The sequence below is a fragment of the Garra rufa genome, chromosome 13, assembly GCF_049309525.1.
Source record: "Garra rufa chromosome 13, GarRuf1.0, whole genome shotgun sequence".
Classification (NCBI taxonomy): Eukaryota; Metazoa; Chordata; class Actinopteri; order Cypriniformes; family Cyprinidae; genus Garra; species Garra rufa.
Window position 1 is genome coordinate 35,871,487 of NC_133373.1, and position 23,433 is coordinate 35,894,919.

Sequence of the window (23,433 nt, forward strand, 5' to 3'; positions counted from 1 at the left end):
ATATATATATATATATATATATATATATATATATATATATGTGTGTGTGTGTGTGTGTGACCCTGGACCACAAAACCAGTCATAAGGTTAAATTTTACAAAACTGAGATATATACATCATAAAGCTCAATAAATAAGCTTTATATTGATATATGGTTTGTTAGGATAGGACAATATTTGGCCGAGATACATCTATTTGAAAATCTGAAATCTGAGGGTGCAAAAAATCAAAATACTGAGAAAATCACCTTTAAAGTTGTCCAAATTAAGTTCTTAACAATGCATATTACTAATCAAAAATTACATTTTGATAGGTTTACAGTAGGAATTTTACAAAAAATCTTCATGGAACATGATCTTTACTTAATTTCCTAATGATTTTTGGCATAAAAGAAAAATCAATCATTTTGACCCATACAATGTATTTTTGGCTATTGCTACAAATATACCCCAGCGAATTAAGACTGGTTTTGTGGTCCAGGGTCACATATATATAATGCAGATTCAACACACGCTATTTTAACGATGGACTATTTTAACAATGTACTTACTACCTTTCCGTGCCTTGAACGATTCAGCTGCTTTACTGTCTATGCAGGGTCAGAAAGCTCTCAGATTTCATCAAAATATCTTAATATGTGTCCCGAAGATAGGTCTTAGGAGTTTGGAAAGACATGAGGGTGAGTAATTAATGACAGAATTTTCATTTTTGGGTGAACTATCCTTTTAACATTGTTTAGCATAGTGAGGTTAAGTTGTACGGTTGAAACAACTGTTAGGAATACGTTTAATTTTAGTCATTATTTAAGGATCACTCTTTGTCTGAGAAGATTTTTTCACAAAAGCTGTAAACACAAATAGAGACTCCATATGCCAGCTGCATGCTCTCAATAGAAACCTATCGAATAACGCACACTCAGCAGGGTTGACTCAATAAACATTTACAAAGAAAGCATCCAGGATCTTACTCAGCAGAACCGCCACAAGGTCCCTGTCAACAAATCGACTTCAAACTTCTCCATTCTAACAAAGGACGGTGTTGTACTTCATTTTTATCGACACGCCCTGTAAACACATCCACTTTTCTGGTTAGCCAATCAAATGATATAATTTCCTTTGATTAGATGAGTTATATTATCTCTAATATCTTGTGAACATTATGTAATTAAGAAATCAATTAAAATGTGTTGTATTTGCTACACACAATGCTTTTAAGCATAATCAGGCATAGTATCGATCAGCCCAATTAGCATGTATTCATAGCAAAAACAATGAGACAAATATGTTTTACAACTAAATTTGATCACTGAAGTCCTCACAGGGAAAAGCAATGATGTTCAGTGTGACAGTGTTCTTGTCATGCAAATTTGTGCAGGAAGTTAACGTGATGCTAAGATGTGTCCAGAAATAGGCGTGGCAGCAGCAGGCCGCCGAACAACCCTGTTGAGTCTGCATCTGGAACTGTGGAGAGCGATGAGTTATTAGTACAGCAGCATCCATATTTTGTTGCCCTGGGCGACAATAACAATGACAGCTTGCTCTCATGTGTACTTGGATTAGCATGGATCATTTTCTCTGACATTCTTTTCATTTTTGATTTGACTCCATGCAGAATGGGATCTGAAGCTATTCATTAAAATCAGACTTCGTGGCCAATTGGGTTATGAAGACAGTAACCAGAAATCGATAGAATGTAGATATGATGTTGTAGAAGAAAATATCATTGCTCGGAGGTCGCTCTTTCATTGCTTAGGGGAATTAATAAAGTCTTGTTTATGTTTCATGAAATTATGTTTCATATCAACATCGTCTGATATTAAAACCTTCTACACACACATAATTAATTTTAGCATTTCAATATTGTTTTAGAGAAGAGCTCTATACTACAAAAATATGTTGTTTTTCCACTGTTCACAGTGGTACTACATTTAAAAGTAACGTTTCCCAAATGGAATGTTCTACAAATATTTGCAAAACCAAGAAAAAAAAAACATTTTAAAAACATTTTGAATGTTCAAAGAAAATGGAATGTTCTGCAAATGTTTGCATAACAAAGAAAAATATATATTTTTAAACTTTTTTAAAAAAACATTTTGAACGTTCAAAGAAAATTCAATGTTCTACAAATGTTTGCATAACCAAGAAAAACATTTTTTAAAACAATAAAAAAAAAACATTTTAAATGTTCAAAAAAATGTTCTACAAATGTTTGCATAACCAAGAAAAAAAAACATATATATTTTTTGAACATTCAAGGAAAATGAAATGATCTACAAATGTTTGCATAACCAAGAATTAAAAAAAAAAAACATTAAAAAAAATTAAAAAAATGTTTGAACGTTCAAGGAAAATGAAATGTTCTACAAATATAAAAACATTTTAAAAACATTTTTTTTAATCATTTTGAACATTCAAAGAAAATGAAATGTTCAACAAATGTTTGCCTAACCAGGAAAAACATTTTTTTAAAACATTTTAAATGTTAAAAAAATTCTACAAATGTTTGCATAACCAAGAAAAACATTTTTTAAAACTATTTAAAAACATTTGAAATTTTCAAAGAAAAAATTCAACTGTCAAAGAACGTTCATAAATAGCATTTTCAAAACTTAATGAGAGTGTTAACAAATCATTCTTACAACATATTTTTATCACCTGGGACATCATTGTGGCAAATGGTTAAATTAATAAATTTTACATAATTGAAAAAGCGGTTTAGGAGACTTGTATTTTATATTTTTCAAAAAGCAAAAGCAATCCATTTTGCAATTTGTCCGTCTGCTTGATGTGGACTTTGAAATCTTTGAAGTATATTGTGCCATAAGCAGTGCATTAACTGTGCAAAGTTAAAAGATTGCAATCCATCCCATTGTCTTAGAATGCAAAAGTCTTGTGTTGTGAATTCACATAAATATATAGTTGAAACTTCATGAATTAATTGATGAGAAAATTCTATATTATGGAATGTTATATTTCTTATAAATCTATAAACAGGTCAGAGGTCGTAAGAATATAGAGCTTTATGTGGAAAAAATAAATAAAAATTGACTCCTCTCTTAGATAGACTTAAGCAGAAGTATTCATTCCCTTTCTATGTAATCAAATTTTCCCTCATTCTCTCTTTTTCCTGTTTTATTAATTTATTCTTGTATTAATTTGTGGCTGTCCACTGACGTCTGATGTTCTCCGGTGACTGCGGATGTAATCTCTTCCTTTTCCACTCGAGCAGCTGACAGTGAGATCGGTGGAGGAAGAGCGGGGATGTTAGCGTCAGCAGCGCACCTGTTAGCATCTCACGTGGGAAACGAGCCTGAGGCAATTAGTCATAGTAATTAACATCACCTCAAACTAAAGCAGGCAAAAGCCAAGTGGAGGTAGAAGAGACTACAATTAGACCTGCTGTCAAAAGTCTGCAATTAAAGCAGAATCCTTGTGCCACAAAGCTCCGGCTTACAACTCTCCGATGTTTTGTAACTGGAGTTTTATGACATGATTATTTCAGAAACAAATCCTCAGTGTGTCTATTATTTATCCTTGATCACACAGATAATCAGTGCTGTATTTGCAATTAGAATTGTTTTTCTTGTTCATTGCAGTTGCGATATGATTTATAACTTGTATGATGGGCTTAATATTAGTGTAGTATATCAGCGCGAATCAAACAATTTGGGAGAGTCGATTAGAAGTAAAAACACTCCAGACTCACATTCCACAAGAGGCCCCCCCCATCATAAATCTGACGTTTCATAGCCTGACGCCAGAACGCCAGCCTGAAGCAGACCTAACTAACCAAGAACTTGCAAAATTAACACAAAGACACTTCTTCATAATCAAATCCTTCGAATAAGGAGATTGTCAAATTTGGAGCAAGTAACCAAGATTAATGGTCAAAGAGATGCACATTTTGAGCATCACATGATTAAAGTCATTAGCGATATGGTTGGTTTTCCCCCACACACAGGACACAACGGAAATTCCTTCCCTAAACTTTTGACCTCCCAGCTTAGAGAACAGACCCTCACAGAAGGGCACAGAAAACTGTCTATTGATGTACATATGCACCCAAAATTATGCTTAAAGGACTCATGAGCAACTCATCATTTCTCTGCATAATTTCCTATTCATATATGTAACCCATACATTTGTCTATTATGTTTTAATCACTCATTGTGTATGTCCCTTTTGATAACTCTTGAATAGTTTAATGGTTTATATTGATGTTTGATATGTCTGAGTTGGAAATCGCATTCTCAAAATGTTCCTGTAATTCAATTCTTTGCGAAATGTATTATAGTCTTGTTATAGAAATCATGTCCAAATTTATCTCTGCAAAGAGCGGGAATTTGGGATCACGGGACTAATAAGATAACATTGTGATTTGTGGTTTGGAAGGTGAAACCAGCAGCCCACCGGAGTTCAGCCAATGTTCTAATTGGTCAAGACATCATTTTGGGAGGTGTCCAAAGGCTGAGTTTAAAACTCAAGGACACCCTCAAATCTCTCTCTTCTCTTGCAACTTTTCTCACTCCTTACAACGCTCTTCACGTGCTTCGCGCCGCGGCGTCTCGACGCCGCCTGGCCTGAATGCCAGCCTCCTCATCTAAAGGAAACATGAGGAGATCATCCCACTTCTGTTTTTTTTCTTTAATCTTTTTTTTTATTTCTTTCCGTTGAGAGTTTCGTGTCTAGTTAAGTTTGTGCAAGCCGCGACCGACTTAAGCGTCTTCGCGGACCTGAACTTTAACAGCGCACGCACATCTCTCATATCCAGCCAACGCCCAAGAAGACACCACATTGACCGACCCCCAACCAATCAGCAACCTCGGGAAAACCCTTTTTGAAGCGACGCAACCAAAGGAATTCCCAAAGGCAATGCGCAAGTAACCTCTAGAATCTTACTGAACTGGTGCATTTTGATATAAAGTTTAATAACCTCTTTGAGAGACTCAATACGAGGGTTAATTAAGTGATTGATGGTTGTTCAGGTCTAAGCAAATGCACATTGCTATAACTTGGGACTTCATATTTTCATTCCTTTAAACTCATTCTTTCCTCATTTTCTCTTTCTGCAACCTGTGTGAATGCGTGTTTATGTTAGATTAGTTTGTATGTGTTAGGTTTATCCAATAAATTCATATTTTTATTAAGTATCTTGTGTTTCGTGCTTACAAGTTACTGCCTTAAACTGCTGATTTTGCTACTGTGCTAATATATAGTGTTTTCACTATATTCTGGATAGTAATATCCATTGCAGAGTTTCTGTTAGACGACTTGTGAATGAATCGCGCGTCGACTCTGAAACAGCCGTAAAACAGCGATTCTGTTCAAATTCCCTATTGAATCATATTCGATTCCCTTTGAGCTAAATTATAAATTATTATGTAATTAATCCCTATTACAATCTTACATTAGCGTGACTCCCTTTTCATGTGCTGTCCATAAATCGAATGTTTAGACAACAACTGTCTAAAAGACTAATTGTGTGGTTGCTTGGGCTTTCTGTGTGGTTGATAAAATGTTCTGGGTGGTGGTTGGCGTGCTAGTTGTTCGGCACATTGATATGTGCTTGCTAAGGTATTCCTGGTGGTTGCAGGGCTGTTCTAGGTGCTTGTTAAGGCATTGCTATGAAGCGAGGGTTTTCTGGGCAGTCGTTGGGGCATTCTTTGTGGTAACTAGATTGTTCTGGGGGCTTACTGCTATGTAGTTGCTAAGGTATTCTGTGTGATTGCTAGGGTGTTGCTATGTGGTTGTTAGGGGTTTCTGGGCAGTTTCTAGGGTGTTCTGGGTGGTTGCTAGGGTACTAGTTGCTGACACATTGATATGTGGTTGCTAAGGTATTGTGAATGGTTGCTAGGGTGTTGCTATGTGGTTGCCAGGGTTTACTGAGTGGTTTCTATGGTACTCTGGGTGGTTGCTAGGGCATTCTGTGTGGTTGCTAAAGTGTTTCAGTGGTTGCTGGAGTGCTGGCTGTTTGGCACATTGATATGTGGTTGCTAAGGTATTCCTGGTGGTTGCTAGGCTGTTTTAAGTTGTTGTTAAGGCATTGCTATGTAGCAAGGGTTTTCTGGGCAGTTGTTGGGGCATTCTTTGTAGTTACTTGACTGTTCTGGGTGGTTTCTGGGACACTGCTACTGTATGTAGTTGATCAGGTATTCTGTGTGGTTGCTAGGGTGTTGCTATGTGGTTGTTAGGGGTTTCTGGGCTGTTTCTATGGTGTTTTGGGTGGTTTCTAAGGCATTGCAATTTGGTTGCTAGAGCATTCTGGGTCATTGCTATGGTGCTGGTTGCTGGCACATGCTTTGTGATTGCTAAGGTATTCTGCTAGTTGCTAGGGTGTTGCCATGGGTTTCTGGTTGGTTTCTAAGATTCACTGACTTACTAGGCTGTTGCTATGTGATTGCCAGGGTTTACTGAGTGGTTTCTAGGATGTTCAGGGTAGTTGCTAAGGTACTGTAATTTGATTGCTAGAACATTCTAAGTGGTTGCTGGGGTAATGGTTGCTGACACATTGCTATGTGGTTGCCAGGGGTTTGTGTGGTTTCTGGGGTTTTTCTGGGTGGTTGCTAAGGCATTGTGATGTGGTTGCTAAAGCATTCTAGGTGGTTGCTGGGGTACTGGTTGCTGGCTTATTGCTATGTGGTTGCTAATGTATTCTGAATGGTTGCTAGGGTGTCAGGGTTTTCTGGGTGTTTTGGGGGGTTGTTGGGCATTCTGTTTAGTTGCTAGAATGTTCTGAGTGGTTGCTGGGACATTGCTTTGTAGTTGCAAAAGTATCCTGACTAGTTTTCTAGAGTGTTCTAGGTGGTTTCTAGAGTGTTGCTATGTGATTGCCAGGGTTTACTAAGTGTTTTCTAGGGTGTTATGGGTGGTTGTTAAGGCATTGTGATTTTGTTGCTAGTGCATTCTGAGTGGTTGCTGTGGTGCTGGTTGCAGGCACATTGTTATGTGGTTTGCTGTGTGGTTGTTAGGGGTTTCTGTGCAGTTTCTAGGGTGTTCTGTGTGGTTGTTAAGGCACTGTAATTTGTTTGCTGGAGTATTTTGGGTGGTTGCTGGAACATTGCTATGTGGTTGCTAAGGTATTATGTGTGGTTGCTAGTGCGTTGATATGCGGTTGTCAGGGGTTTATGGGCAGTTTTATGGAGGTCCTGGGGGGTTGCTAAGTCATTGTGATGTGGTTGCTGGAGCATTCTGAGTGGTTGCTGGGGTGCTGGTTGCTGGCACATTGTTATGTGGTTGCTAAGGTATTTTGGATGGTTGCTAGGGCGTTGCTATGTGGTTGCCAGGGTTTTCTGGGTGGTTTCTTTGGATTTTTGGGTAGGGCTGGGCGATTAATCTAAGGCGATTGTCGTGCGCATTTTGTCAATAAAGCCAGTTCTTTGATTAGCCGTAAATCTCCAGCACCTGTTTTGAGATGAAGCAGCATGTAGTACACAGAGCCGTAGTTCACTTAGAAGCTACGCCTAATCGTGTTCATAATCGAAATCGATTTAATCGAACGATTATAAATTCGAAAAGAAATCGTTTGTGATAATGGCAGCTGTTTGCGTAGCTCGTCAGTGAACTACGGTGCTGTGTAAAAAATGATGCTACATCTCAAAGCACGTGAAAATACCACATTTAATAATATTTTTACTTCAAACTTACTTCATAACGTCAGCCAAGTGTTTAAAATGAATCCGTCTGTGAAATGATGTGGCTTCTTAGACATAATAACGCACATAACATAGTTCATAATATTCTAAGCAGTGATTAACGCATTGCATTATAATTATACATTATTCTAATGAAAATTACAATAATACGAACTTCAGTAAACCATATATTGTCATAGTAGTGTGTTTATTAATCATGTTGAATGAATGAAAGCAGTTAAATCTTCCGTTTATTTAGCTGCTGCTATAGGTATTCTCTAGGTTTCTCCTTCAGGTGTTTTTGGCGTTTCCGAGACACAGAGCGCCCTCTGGCCTTTGGATGAAGATTTACTGCTGATCACAGATCACATAGAAATGGAGATCACAGATCACCGTGCTTCACTAAAAGATACGCATGACAATCGCAGCTTCCGATTAATCCCGATTTCGATTTCATGTCGATTTATTGCGCAGCCCTATTTTTGGGTTTCCTAGATGGTTGCTATGTGGTTGCCATGGTTTTCTGAGTTGTTTTTACAGTAGTTGTTGGGCATTCTGTTTAGTTGCTATAGTATTCTGGTTATTTGCTGGGACAAAGCTTTGTAGTTGCTAAGGTATTCTGGCTGGTTTCTAGGGTGTTCAAGATGATTTCTAGGGCTTTGCTATGTGATTGCCAGGGTTTATTGCCTGTTTTCTAGGGTGTTCTGTGTGGTTGCTAGTGTTCTAGGTTGATGCTGGTGGCTGGCACATTGGTATTTGGTTACTAGGGTATATATGTAGGTATGTAGGGTTGCTAGGGCGTTGCTATGTGTTTGTTAAGGGTTTCTAAGCAGTTTCCAGGGTGTTCTGGGCGGTTGCTAAGGCATTGTGATGTGTTTGCTAGAGTATTCTGGGTGGTTGCTGGGGTGCTGGTTGCTGGCACATTGCTATGTGGTTACTAGGGTATTCTGGATGGTTGCTAGGGTGTTGCTATGTGGTTACCAGAGTTTTCTGGGTGATTGCTATGACATTGCTCTGTGATTGCCAGGGTTTACTGAATGGACATTACTATATTTTATTGCTTACAGACCCTGCTTACAATGAAATATGAATGCAAGACATATTGTTTGCTTTCCTCCTTCATTGTAGGTCTGTGAATTTGTTTTTGCACATTTTGTTGTTTGCTGGGTGAAAATCATATACAGAATAGCTTAGAAAAGTAGTGGCACAGAAGACACACACACAGAGTTTGAGTTATCATTCATATCCATAGCAAATGCTGGGTTCAAATCCCTGAGCCTAATGAGCAATAAAAATAGTCATGCTTGATTTAGCAACAACCACTAATTAACCAACATGATACCTTTAAACATAACACATTGATAGCCTCTGAAATTAATAAATAAATACATATGTAAGGTAAAACAGCTCTGAATAGCATACATTTTAAGCGCTGTTTGCTTCTGTGAGAAATATAAGAGTGCAAGTTATCAATTGCAAACGAAAAGATTCAATAATAAAGTTTTTAACTTGTCAGCCATTGATTCTCACATTTTCTCCTGGCAGTAAGATGCATTTGCTACAACTCAGCCTTTAAATTCACCACAAAGAAAGTGCAATCCCAAAAGACTAGTACATAAATACCGTTTTACGAGGGATATTGAGAGCCTCTTCCAGCAGCATATTGATAAAGCTTCTACTGAATACAGCTCATCACATATAGGCTACACACACACACTGAACTGTCCTTTTCACCCCCAATCTTTCATAATCTGAAGCAAATAGCTCCAGCATTTCTTCACCATGCAAATGTGAACCTCTGTGTCTCTGTTTCCATGCAGTTGGCTGCTGTGAGCTGCTGCTGTGACACAACCTCTATTTACATGCCGTGCAGCTCGCCGTCGTATCCAGACGGAGGTATTTAGAGCAACGCTGATTCCAGGAGGTCGCAGGTACAGAGCTGTTATGGCTGACATGTTCTCACAAGTGAAGGCAAATGCTTCTATTGGTGGAAAAACAGCTCCTGTGAGCATTGGAGAATGAGATAAGGCTATGGAGCTGCCAACAGTGTTTAGAAATATAACGAGTAAAATAGCCGAAGTGACTCCAAAAATCCTCATATTTTGTTTACCACTGGCGGAAATGGAAAAGACTGAGATTAGACCGAATGCAACAGGAAGATTACATAGTTACATAAACCTGAACACTTTAGGCTGCATGAAAGCAGTACAAGCTGTTAAAATGGTTTATATGGAGGCTACGGAAGATTTCCCTCTAAGGAATCAATGAAGTCTCCATATACTGCATGCAATATACTTTTATTAGACAAATTTAAAATGCCATTAAATACAAATGCTCTACTGACATTTTTCAACAGTTGTATATGAAATCTTCACAATTGTATGTGTGCAACAGGGTTGCATGCAAAATTAATAGACGTATGTTGCTGAAAATATTTAGCCTGCTTTTATTTACATGGCTGCAGATATTTACATAAATACAGCAAAAATATTAAATTGTGAAATATTATCACAATTTAAAATAAGTTTTTTTTTTAAATATAGAACTCTGCTATTTCCAGCTGATTGCATTGAATCTTATTTATGTATAATTATGTATTATTAATGTTTAACTTTTGCAAAAGAAAATCCTTTTTGTATAAAAATTCTCTTTGGGAATAAAAATAAAATAAAACCGATAAAAATAAAAAAATAAGATAAAACAGTTAAATGTAACAAATGTAAAATAAAATAAAATAAAAGTTTAACTATAAAAAAGTGCTTTTTGTACATAAACTTGCTTTCTAACAACACACAACGTCAGGAAAGTTAAAGTATTATTTTTTTTAAGTTAAACTATTATTTTATTATATTTGATTTATTTTACATTTTTTAAGTTAAACTGTTTTATCTTATTTTTTATTTTATTTTAGTCCCCAAAACCATTGTTCTACATACACTATTATATATTATATATAATAAATATATATATATAATGTATACAAAGCTTTTGGAAATAAAATAAAATAAAATAATAGTTTAACTTAAAAAATATAAAATAAACCAAATAAAATAGTTTAACTTTAAAAGTGCTTTTTGTATAATCTTGCTTGTTAACGGCATACAATATCAGGGAAGTTAAACTATTATTTTATTTATTTTTAATTTGTTAAGTTAAACTATTTTATTTTATTTTATTTTATTTTATTTTATTTTACTCCAAAAAACATTGTTTCTACATATACACTATTATATAGGCTGTATATACACACTATTTTTTAAATATATTATGAAATATACATTTGTCCTCATATTTTTATTTGATATTCCAAACTGTTTTTGTGGAAACTGTTACATTTTTTAGGATTCTTTGATGAATAGAACATTTTAAAAAGCATTCATTTGAAATATAATTTTTGTATCAATTTCTAAAAATTTTGTGCTGAGTAATATTTTGTGAAAATTGTGATTCAAAAGAGTATTTATTAGAATTTTTTTTGTTACAATCCATAAAGCATTTGTCACTTTATTTTATTTTTAATGTATCCTTGCTAAATAAAAGTAATTTCTTTTAAAAAATGTACACACTTTTTAACATACTATAGGCAAAAATACAATAGCACAGGCATAGTAGGGCATGAATTCAAAGCTACCACTCAAACCTCTGCTTTTTATTTATTCATAGGCTCTTTAAAGCTCTCTCAAAGACATTACACCACCAGAGTCCAGCAACAGAAACCTTGATGTTTGCTAGCTAGTAGAAGAGCCAGTTACTCTCCAGAGAGACACTTCTCTGGCCGCGAGGCCACCGCCCACAACATAAAGATGATATCTATAGCGCACATACCTTCTGCATGGAGATGACAAATCATCCTCGGTTATATAGACCTCTTAGGACTACTGATGGGAGTAATATCGGATGTTTGCCGAAACTGAATTGAGAACATAAACAACATGGTTGGAAGGAGTTCTGTGTTCTCTATTGATCCGCTGGGCTTTTGGAGGCTCTTGCAGGAACGGACTGGGCAATAAACAGAGCCATTAATTGGTTAATTGGTTTTTCTGACATCACTGCTTGTGACTGATGATTGGACAAAGACTGATGGGAATCTCTGCAGGGGGCTCAACTAAAAGACAATCCATTTCTCAGATCTATCTGGACTCCAGCCCAGATTCATTAAAGGCACATCTGATAATTGCAGGGGTCTTGATGAGAGATTAAATCACTGTCACCCTAAAGATTATAGGGGATTTATCTTATGCTCTTGGAGAGTTTCGTTAGTTGCTAGAATATAATGTGTGTGCAAGTCAGGAAATTCAGATAGGGAGTCAGGGAGTTTTTTTAATTATTATTTTATTATTAAATTAATTTTAATTTTATTTTATTTTGCTCCCAAAAACATTGGTTCTTATTGTTTTTATATATTTCTTAAATATATTCTAAAATATATAAAATATATATGATGGCGTTTTGGTGCCACGTTAAAAAATCGAAATATTATGAGAAAAAAAGTCAAAATTACAAGAATTACAGTCGTAGAAATATGAGAATAAAGTCAAAATGTTTTGAGAATAAAGACAAAATATTGAGAATAAAATCGAAATGAGTATAGTAGTCGAAATATTATAAGAAAAAAAGTCAAAATTACGAGAATAAAGTCAAAATTACAAGAAAAGGCCAAGTATTTTGAGAATATTTTAAGAATAAAGTTAAAATTATTAGAATAATGTCAAAATTACAAGAAAAGTAAAAATAAAAATGAAGTCGAAATGAGAAAGCTGAAATATTTTAAGAATAAAGTCGAAATGATGTTGAAATTACAAGAAAAGTCAAAGTATTTCAAGAATAAAGTTGAAATTTTTAAAGAATAAAGTTAAAGTATTTAGAGAATAAAGTCGAAATATTTAAAGAATAAAGTAAAAATTATGGGAATAAAGTCAAAATATTTCAATAAAGTAGAAATTACAAGAATAAAGTCAAAATATTTTGAGAATAAAGTAGAAGTATTTCGAGAATAAAGTCAAAATATTTCGAGAATAAAGTCCAAATTAAGAAATAGTCTGAATATTTAAAGAATAAAGTCAAAATCACAAGAATAAAGTTGAAGTATATTCTGAGAATAAGGTCGAAATTACGGAAAGTCTGAATATTAAAAGAATGAAGTCAAAATTACGAGAATAAAGTTGAAATTACAAGAATAAGTCGAAATTACGAGAATAAAGTTGAAACATTTCGAGAATGAAGTCGAAATTACGGAAAGTCTGAATATTAAAAGAATAAATTCAAAATTACGAGAATAAAGTCAAATTGTTTTGACAATAAAGTTGAAATTACGAGAATAAAGTCAAAATATTTTAAGAATAAAGTCAAAATTACAAGAATGAAATCATAGCAGTTAAAGTTATAACATTTAATATATTCATTTTTGTAATTTCGACATTATTCTCAAAATATTTCAACTTTATTCTCATAATTTCTGCTTTATTCTGTAAATTTCTACTTCTTTCTCGAAACATTTTGACTTTATTCTTGTAATTTCGACCTTATTTCTCGAAATATTTAAACATTATTCTTATCATTTTGACTTTATTCTCAAAATATTTCGACTTTATTCTTGCATTGTTACGACTTTATTCTCGTAATTTTGACATTTTCTCAAAATATTACTTCTTAAATCTCATAATTTTGGATTTCTTTTAACATTGAACATTTATATTGAAGTCTGACTTCATTTTCAATACAGTCAATGACAGAGATGCAAAATGGCAGCAGCTGCATTTGCATGAAACCAGAGAGCAAGTCCACAATACCTGGATGAACAGTGTGTTATGCAGCGTTGCTAATGACAACCATTCTTTTTGGGGAAGAACACATTTCGGAATGTCACGACTTACCAATCAGAATCAAGTATTCCAGAATATTCCGATTAAATACGGTACCTACAAAACAATCTCGGCCTTGATGGAGAATGCAAATGAGCAAACCTGACCTAATCAAATGATAAAATGGAGTGACCCATCTGAGATGGCAGCGCTAACCCTGCAGGAGACGGCATGACAGCAGGTTTGATATCACAATCCATCTTGACTGATGAGGTGAAATCAGGCTAATTGAATCCAGGCATAAATCAACCGGTTGTTTGAGTGAGGCTGGCATGATAGGAGCTGGCTGCAACCCAACACACACCTCCAGTGGTTTGCACGTATGAAGTCAAGCATGAGTTAAGGTCTGCAGGATGAAACTGGGTTCTTGGCCATTTTGAGATGTCTTGCATGCTGCATGCGCTGTTATGTCCTCTTGACACAGGATTAAAGTGACCCATATACATCAGAACAGATGGCAGGAACCGCTGGCAGACAACAGTCCTGGACAGATCAGGCTTGGAGCTGTTGTTATCCAGCTGTGCTGGTCTTGCTGTGAAACTCTAATCAACAGTCACTGATTTCCTTTATATTCAGTGTTTCTTGCATTGGACTAAAACTTACTGATTTTGCTCACACAGGGTATACATTTTAAAATATGGTTAATTTCCATACTTCGTACTGTAATTTAGTTCATTTTCATTACCTTGTTACATTTGTGGTGTTCCCACTCAAATGTAACCAGCCTACAAAAATTGCTTACAAATTATTATATTAAAGAGGGTTTTCACAATGCCTCATCAGTTGGCGGCACTGAACATAAACAGTGCCACCAAACCGATCCAAACTCGCATATTTAGCAGATTCTGCTGAAAATGGTCAGTTATTGTTATGTTTTGGGCTGTACTAATCGTTCGGACCGAGAAAAACATTTGGAGTACTATAGGCTGCCAAAAAAGTTATAACAAAACAAGGAAAAGAGAAAAACTGTTTGCCACGAAAGCGTTTGTAGTAGGCCAAATTGAACCAGGATTTCCAGAGCAAGAATCTTGACAAATTTCAGTTTGTTCCTATCATTTCTGGCCAGGTATGTGAAATATTAGGCTGATACCTTAATTAATACTGCTTGTAGGTATCTTTAACACATATTAACTTTAGTTTGTCTAAATATTGCACTTTTTCCTGCTTACTAATGGCCTTCTCTACAGTGTTGTTTTCGTCAACGATGACGATGACGAAATCATTTCGTTGACGCCACTTTTTTTCATGACGATAACGAGACGATGACGAGATAAAAATGGCTCGTTGATGACTAAAACATGACGAGACGTGTGTGAGTTTTCGTTGACGAGACGAGAATAGACGAAAATGTTAGTGGGTGGTCCGTCAGACGTTTAAAATGCATGACATTTCCGCTTATTGTGCATGCCAATTAAAACTTAAAAAGTATCTGACGCTATGGCAAGCCGTTTTAGCATTAAATACTCTTTGCTGTACTAGTATGGCAAGCCGTTTTAGCATTCCATCCTTTTTTTGTCTTTTATGTTCTAAAACATTCCTTCATTATTGTAATTATTGGTGAAAATAGTCGATCCGGAAGCTCACATTGTGTTGAACTATAGATCTGCTATTTTCAGAACTTATAAGTGACACTACCCAACAGCAAAATACTTACTGACCTACATTAATTTGTTAAAAGACTACTTTTTTCCCTTTTTTTTTGACTAAAACTAGACTAAAACCTTTTTGACTTTTCGTCGACTAAAACTAGACTAAAACCTTTTTGACTTTTCGTCGACTAAAATTGGACTAAAACTATCACATATAGAAGTGACTAAAATTTGACTAAAACTAAGAAGCATTTTAGTCCAAAAGTCTAAGACTAAGACTAAATCTAAGATGGTTGTCAAAAACAACACTGCTTCTCTATATGATTTAGCATCTTCCGCACATCTTTTCCATTGTTTAGACAGCATAAATCAGCAGAAAAACCTATTCAGTAGTACATCAACCTTGCAATCCATGCTGTTGTTTACATCCAAGTATCTCCAATATGGCCAAATTGAAATATATTTGATATAATACATAATGTACATTAGTTGTATTGTATATAATAGGCATAATTTCACAGTTTTTCAATAAAACCATATGATTATGTGCTTTTGTTGGGCTACTTTATTTGAGCCAATTATTATTGCCTCATTGCTATTATACAAGTATTTGAAGTCATTAAAATGGCTATTGCGAGCTTAGGTTTATTTGAATTACCTCAAAAAGGGAACTATAATTATCCGATTACTCGATTAAATAATAATCATTAGTGACAGCCCTAGATCTAAGTTTATGCCCCTCAGTTTTTGAAATGAACATTGCCAAAATTATCTTTTTTTCCACTTAAAACTGAGGTGCGTAAATTCAGATTGATGAAGCTAAATTTAATCCAAGTTTTGTTGATAATATACAGTAGCATGATGAGAGATTTACAAGCAATTGTTGTATGGATTTTTGTCAATACAATGAAACTCAGCAGGGTCCCGTATCTTCTTTTGTGTTCCACATAACAAAGACAAGTTGTTGAAACATGACAACATTTTCATTTTTGAGATAAATATCCCTTTTTTAAAACTCTCAAATTATCAACACAAGTGTAAAAACATGAAAGAGTATCTGTTTGGATTATCTTTCATCCTTAATGTGCATGAAAAGGAAACAATCCTGAAAGCTTTGGTTGTTAGAAGTAAAAAAGATCTTTGTTTTTCTGTTTCTTTATGTACCGTTTGCATTTTTATCTTTATTATATTTGTTTATTGTCTGAATGCTGTTGAAATAAAAGCTCATATTGCCACAAGTCAGTGTTGATGGTAATGGTTATGTATGTACATATATCTGTTTTGCTTAATACAAAAAAATATGGTAAAAGCATATAATGAAGATGCATGGTGGCATCACAGTGATATTGTTGATACCTGCTGCATTTTAATACACAATCTTGTATGCTTGAAAGGAAAGAGTCAACTGTCATCATAAACTGTTTGGTGAAGATTTTTTTTTTATAGGTTTCTTTTTTTTCCACTCAAGCCCCAGAGCGTCTGATTGAAGAAAGGATACAAAAAGGAACATTATCTTGTCAAACTCTCAGAGAAACCTTTGGTATGTTTGACTCAGAAATTGAATCACTCAGTGAAAAATGAATTGTATGCTGTTTCAGCTATACATTTCAAATCAAGTGTGCGATTTTTCTCATCCACTCAAATGGAGTGATATAGTGATATGTTTTCTAAGGAACAAACTGCATATGTATGTACTGCCATTTAAAACTTTTTGAAAAGACTTTTTAAAAAAACAGACAAATCCTACTCATCCCAGACTTTTGAATGGCAGAGTATACATACAACTATCTTTGTTATTCAGTTCTTCCCTTATTGCAGTCCCAATTTGCCTTTATTCTTAAACTACTAATAAGACTTTTAGAAGATCACTATTTTGAACCAAATACATTTTAACAAGTGTATAATTTTCAGTATTTTTAAAGGATATTTGGAGATTTGTCTCTTAGCTTAATTTCCAATGGACAGATACAACCCTTTAACTCACAGATATCATAACTTTTAACCTCAACCCAGGAATAGGGTCACTGGTAAGAGGTGGTTAGTTGGTTTAGTGATTAAAAATATGGACTGATAACCAAAGATGGTAGGTTCAAATCTCAGGATGACAATTAATATAAAATGCTCTGTAAAGTTTACTGCTCTGCAGTAAAACCTCCCCACCACCAGAGACACTGTTCATGATAGTAAGAATCACATGTCACCAGTTCCTGTTGGTATGTATTCAGGCTTTTGCTGTTTTTTGTCAACTATTGCATCGTTTTGACAGTAGTTCTACAGCTCTGAGTGTTTGTAGCTTGTGATTGTTTCTTTCATTTCCTGAACTTAATTAACTTGTTCTACCTTTGACTTTTGATCTGGATTTGTTTGCTGGCTTGGCTTGACTCTTTAGGTTGCCATTTTGGTTTCATCTGCTGGATTTTTATTAATTTCACTTGTAGTGTGGATTCAATGTATGCTATAGACTGACAAAAGATTGTTGTTGAGAGTTTAGGGTGGTTTATCACCGCAATAAACGATAGGAATGGGAACTGTGTTAAAGTTTGGTCACTTACCTGGATGCATGGCCATATTGGAGATACTTGTATGTAAACAATAGCATGGATTGCATGGTTAATGTACTACTGAATACATTGTTCTGCTATTTATTCTGTCTAAACTTGAAAAAAATGTGTGGAAGCTGCTAAATCATATTAGTGGAGCACATTAATGAAAAATCGTTCACTTTGTGGTACAAGCGCCAAATTTGGTACACAAGTGCTTTTGGACCTACTATCTCATAAAAGTACGTTGCCCACTTGAACAAACAAAGTGGCCACCATTTTTCAAGATGGCCGCCATTCGAAGTGGTTTGAAACAGCGTTTGAACTATATTTTGATTGAATAGTCCTATTCTGATGGTTTATACATTGAAATATGTGTTTTTGCACATGAGAAATACAACTCTGCATTTAGAAAATCAAAATTATTGAATATTATGATGATACAATGTGAATTAAATGAAAAAAACACTCACAAACAAAGACATTAGTTTCACTTAAAGCTTTTGGACCTGTAAGCTACTTGTAGGGGAGGCCACGTAGAGGCTGTCTTTGTCTCCCCCATTTTTTTTTTTTTTTTTTTGTATAGGCTATTTTATTTTATTTTTTTTAATTTTCAGATAACGGTATAAAAACACAGAAAAGGTGTCAAAGCATAGGCTGCATGTTTTACGATCCAGAACTTGAATCAACATAACTTAAAAAATAATAATACAAATATCCAACTCAAACATTCAACTTAAACTTGGTTGTTCTATTTTCTTAGCCCTCACATGCACAGGCACACAACTGTGTGCACTTCAGGCCAAAGCGATAGCATTTGCATCGTCCTTGGCATTCAGTCTTGCAGCCACATTTTGTCAACTGCTCACAAGTCTGAGCAATGGGTGGAAGGGTTGTCCAGAGAACTTGCCAGATCTGACCATCTTTTTGCCAGCCCCAGTTGGCAGGACTTTCAGTTTGCATTTTGCACACTGTTGCTTGGCCCCATATGCAGGCAGCTTGGAAAGCAGACCGTTTCACATGCTGAACGAGGGATGCGCTTGTTGGTGGAATGGCATCATAAGACCTTTGCTTCCGAGCAAACAAGTCCAGTCTTGCCTCATCAACCTTGCATGTAGTACTTTGCTTGTCATACATGGTGATGACAAACTTCTCAAGGATGTTGAGGTCTGCATCTTCTATGATAGGTGGGTATTGGCTGAGCTTTTTGAAGACAGGACTAACTTCAGGGCAAACCTCCCATGCTTGCCATGCACTTTTCTTGCTTTTACCACGGAAAGCTGACACAACATCGCAGCCAGTGAAGGCATGGAAGAACAGCATGCCACTGGATTTCTCTGGGCCAAGATTCACCACCATATCATGAATTGGCAACCACCTAATGGACTGACCCTGGCCAAATTCTATCCAGATCTTTTCCAAGCCTGCATCCTGAAGAGTCGCAAAAACATTGACTGCAACCACAAGAATATCTGTGTCGCATGCCTTAATCAACACAGACTTTATCTGTTGCTTGGCTGCATGAAGAGCATGTGTGAGTTTTGAGTTTTGAGTTTCAGCTGCTCTTTTAGTGGCACGCTTGAGTTTGTAGTTGCTAAACATTTTGCGACAATTTTGGTGATACATTGCACCGTTTCGCCTCAATGTATCCTCAATGCCACCTCCATCATCCAATCTGGATGTGTCTAACCTGATGGGCAACAGGTTGATTGCCTGAAATAGAGGTATGTTTTTGGCTATCATGGAATAGCCGTCAGAACTACACTCATAACGGGTAGGGGGAGACTTCAACGCTGCTTTTGTATCTGTCTGACAGAGGCAACACTTGCTCCAGTCAATTTTAGTAGCACAACTCAATGGATTATCGGCAGACATCTTATACAGTTGAAGGTCGAGGGATTATCCTTTTACCACCCAAACATACAAAATATCATAGCACATTGGAATATGGGATGCAACTAGGTTCAAGTATCTGGTGCCCTACACCTAGCCCGATCGTTCATCCAGTGCCATAAATCCCGTGCGATCTGTACACCATCCAGGTAACTAAAGCCCCGTTACCCTTGGCTCGGCTATCCCGCGCTGGCACATCCTGTCAATTCAGGTGCGGCTATCTAACTACAATACTACAACTAACTAAACTTCTAGTTGAGTCTATACAGGGGCTTATTAGATAGCATTTGGGACACTAAAGTATACTACAACTACAGTGAGTACACCACTACAACAGTTAGTAAACTACAACTACAGTTAGTACACTACAAGCTGACACTGAACCCCATGCTGAGTCTCACAGCAGTGATGTCACCAGTGTGCCCTGGTTGTGCTTTGACATCACTCTTATAAAAAATTACTAACCAATAAATGTTGACCACAGAATTTTAATGAATTATCATTTACATTGCTAAATTAGTACTTTTATTTCAGTAAAGAACGCTTGTGTTGCTGTATGTGTGTGTGTGTGTGTGTGCGTGTGTGCGTGTGTGTGTGTGTGTGTGTGTGGTGAGTGACAGTCAAAAGTTTGGACACATTTTCACAAATGATTCACACAAAAAACACATCCCTCAGAATTCTGCAGATTTTCACTTAAGATCATTGCAGAAAACTGAAGAAAAAACGCGAAAACGCTACTTTTTAGTCATTTAATAGCCATTATCTTGAAAATTGGTGGCCATATTGGAATTCAATTGACACCATCGAGTTATTCCAGTCATAATACATTCATTTTGATGCTTGGATCATTAACATTCTTCTGTTAATTCAAGTTCTACCTCGAAAACCTTTTTTTGGCGTTTGACGAGGCGGCCATCTTGAAAACTGGCGGCCCTCTTGGATTTTCAGCTGGGCAACGTACTTTTATTAGAAGGTATGTCCTGGACATCATTTGTACCAAATTTGGTGCTTGTACCATGAAGTGAACGATTCGGCTCAAAAATGGACTTAAGCAGCCCCACTATATAGAGAATAACTAAGTAAGCAGGAAAAGGTGCAATATTTTGACAAACTAAAGTTAATAGGTGCTAAAGATGCATATGAGATATTAGATATTAGCTGAATATTTCACCTACCAGACTAGAAATGATAAGAACAAAGACGAATGTTGTCAATATCCTTGGCCTGGAAATCCTGCTTCAGTTTGGCCAATCACAAACGACTTTTGTTCCTCAGTTTTTTGCACTCTTCTCCTGATTTTTTATAACTTATAATGGAAGTCTGTTGTACTTCAAATGTTTTTCCTGGTTCAGCTGATTAGTACAGCCCAAAACATGACAATAATTTACCTTTTTCAGCAGCAATAATCAGCAAAATATGCGAGTTTCGTTCGGTTCAGTGGCATTGTTTACATCAAAGGATTAGTTCACTTTCAGAATCAAAATTTACAGATAATGTACTCACCCTCTTGTCATCCAAGATGTTCATGTCTTTCTTTCTTCAGTCGTAAGGAAATTATGGATTTCTCTCCATATAATGGACTTCTATGGTGCCCCCGAGTTTGAACTTCCAAAATGCAGCTTTAAATGGCTCTAAACGATCCCAGATCGAAGGGTCTTATCTAGAAAACATTGTTATTTTCTAAAAAGAAATTACAATTTATATACTTTTTAACCTAAATGCTCATCTTGTCTAGCTCTGTGTGTACTCTGTGTGGAGATTAAAAAGTATATAAATTGTAAATGTTGCATTTAAACTGCTTTTTGGAAGTTCAAACTCAGGGGCACCGTAGAAGTTCATTATATGGAGAGGAATTCTGAAATGTTTTCCTCAAAAAACATAATTTCTTTATGACTGAAGAAAGACATGAACATCTTGGATGACAAGGGGGTGAGTGCATTATCTGTAAATTTTTGTTCTGAAAGTGAACTACTCCTTTAAGTGCCGCCAGTGTGGCCGATTGATGGCACGTCGTGAAAATTCAGTCTTTTTATATATATTTTAACTTCTTTCATTTATTGACTCCATCAATGATGTATAAAAGTTACAAGCATTTTATTTTGAATTTTTGCAGTGCATTTTAAAAGAACTCTTCTCCTCACTTCAGATTTATTCTGTAAGAACTGAAGACAAGATAAACATGAAACAAGGACAAAAAGGAATCAATTAGCATCAGTTATGAATGCTAGATGAGACCTAGAGGACAATTAAGTTGAAGGGTAATTAACAGTCTCCTGGATGGTTCAAATCAATATGGGAATGATTCTTTGCACTTAAAGCTTACAGTGCAAGTGGGGTGATCATATTGACTTCTAAGGCAGCTGGGGGTTTCAGGGGTTTTCCAGCTCTAATTAACTGTGAGAACTGTGAGCCTTTCCTCAGAGAGCATGTGGCATCTTTCACCTTGTTTAAACTCATACTAGATGATAGCATTTCTTTTTCTATTATATATTGACCTAGAATTGTGGATGTAGCATCATGTTGATTTTGAACATTTTTGAAAAATTTTACTAATGCCTTTAGGGGTAAAACCTCTTGAAGTTAAAAAGTGAACCTATGAATTTATTATAAACCAAGGCACCCTATATACTGACAAATTATTAATTCAGTATTTTTCATAAGCTGTTTATTCGACTAATTACCATGAAATGACAGTAGCCCATGAATTTATGTCACACTTATTTTTTTCTCTCTCCACTTATAATTATGAATATGTCTTAAGATTAGCCTTTCCAATGTCGGTCGGCCTAAAAATAGAAGTCCGAAATCCCAAGGTGGTTGGCAAAAGGCCTGAACTGAATTGACTGAGCTCCACACATGAGAACTGTTGAGGCTGGCAGTGCAATCCTTCAATCTCTGAGCTGCAGCTGATGCATTAATTAAAGTGCAGTTGTGTGAGCAGATTCTGTTCATGCATGAATATAAATGTGCCTCTGCTGTCAGGTCAGCAATCTAAACCTGTCAATGATACTCTTGCTGGTTTGTTCACCTAATTGGTATTGAACAGGAGACATGTGACATTCACAGCTCTTGCTGAATGGCTGGAATTATTGGTATGGATTAACTATTGGAAGTTAGCCAGCAAGTTCAATGTAGGTGTGGTTCCAAGAGGGCAGTCTGTGCTTAACCCCATATTGCTCCTTAGGGACAAACACTGCAGTTTGTTTACTGGACTAATAGTTACCTGGCGAATAGCAAAAAAAAAAAAAAAAAGTGGGCCCTGTTTACTTTCTTAAAGGTGCTGTATGTCATTTTTTTAATCTACCAAACTAGATAAGTTTGCATACTTGTCTCTCCAAAAAACATGCTACAACTAGTAATTCTTCTTTTAAATGTGCATGTCAGAATTTCTGTTTTTTGTTTTCATCTGTGTTATTCCGCCCACTGCCTCGGGTTGCCATTTGGCGGTAAAGCCAACGTACTGCAGCCATGGAAGCCAGCAAATAAACTAGGTCAGAGATCACAGATTTTACCCGACCTAAAAAGCCCCGGCATCCATCTAAAAATCCCTATGACCAAAACACTGACAAATCAACTCATCCACTTACAGTAAGGCTGATCACCTTTCATTGTCACTTGCACTTGTTCCTGTTGCATATCCCCAATCTGGCAACCCATGTGAGTGTCAAGTCTGAGAACGAGGGGCATGAGAAACAACTCTCTCCAATATTTTAAATTTGGTCTGAAGTACCCTTTAAAGAGACAGATTACTTAAAAAAGGAAATTATGTCATCATTTACTCAGACCTCATTGGTAAATGAGGCTGTTGGTCTCTAACATTCTGCCTAATATCTCATTCTCTGACCCAAATTAACTCATGTGGGTTTGGAATACCATAAAAGTGAGTACATTTGGCAGAATTTTCATTTTTGTCAGAACTA